General features: G+C 70.2%; 1 protein-coding gene across 1 annotated transcript in view; it reads right to left on the reverse strand.

Annotated features, from left to right (window-relative positions):
- ANO8 (anoctamin 8) overlaps positions 1 to 674 on the reverse strand; it is a 12,270-nt gene that overhangs the window by 4,232 nt on the left and 7,364 nt on the right. The gene's annotated exons all lie outside the window — the stretch shown is intronic.

The following is a 674-nucleotide window of genomic DNA, read 5'->3' on the forward strand; positions in this document are numbered from 1 at the left end:
GAAGGGGCGAGTCGCTCGCGTTGGGTTTTGTTTCTGTTTTAGTGCAAGAAATGCTGCCCATGCATGGGAATCCAGGTGGCTGGCACTCGCCGCTCACCCCCCTCCCTCCCAGCTGTCCGGGCTTCGGGCAGGAAAATGTCCCGCTGCTGGGAAGAAATCCCCGCGGAGGCTGCGGAGAGCGGGACGGAGCAGGGCACAGCCCGGGCGATGGCTGTAGGGCAGGGGCTGTAGGCACGGATGAGTCGGGCTCCTCTCCTGAGCACCACGGTCTCGTCCCTCCGCGCTGGGAGATGCGGTGCCCAGCCCGGCGGGCTGCTCTGGGTGGACCTGGCAGCACCGTGCCCCCGTGTGTCTCCGCAGCATCTCCTCGGGGCATCGCCCGCTCGTGAGCCTGCAGAAGGGCGCAGGAGGGAAACTGGTCGGGACGCTCCATCTGAGGCCGTGGTCAGACCCTGGGGCTGCTCGCACCGATGGCGCTTTGCTCAGGTGTCCTCGGTGCAGGATGCGGCCGGACAGGCGCCAGGGCTGCAGTGGGTCCCAGCGGAGGGGCTGGAGGGGCGCGAGGGGACGCAGCAGAGGGGGACGGTGCAGAGCGAGGGACCAGCGCTGGCCCCCAGCGGGCTCAGCCCGGCCCTGCACTCCCTGCGGCGGGGGGTGGCGGGGGGGAGGATGGG

The sequence above is a fragment of the Egretta garzetta genome, unplaced genomic scaffold, assembly GCF_000687185.1.
Source record: "Egretta garzetta isolate BGI_Z169 unplaced genomic scaffold, ASM68718v1 scaffold1450, whole genome shotgun sequence".
In the NCBI taxonomy this organism is placed as follows: Eukaryota; Metazoa; Chordata; class Aves; order Pelecaniformes; family Ardeidae; genus Egretta; species Egretta garzetta.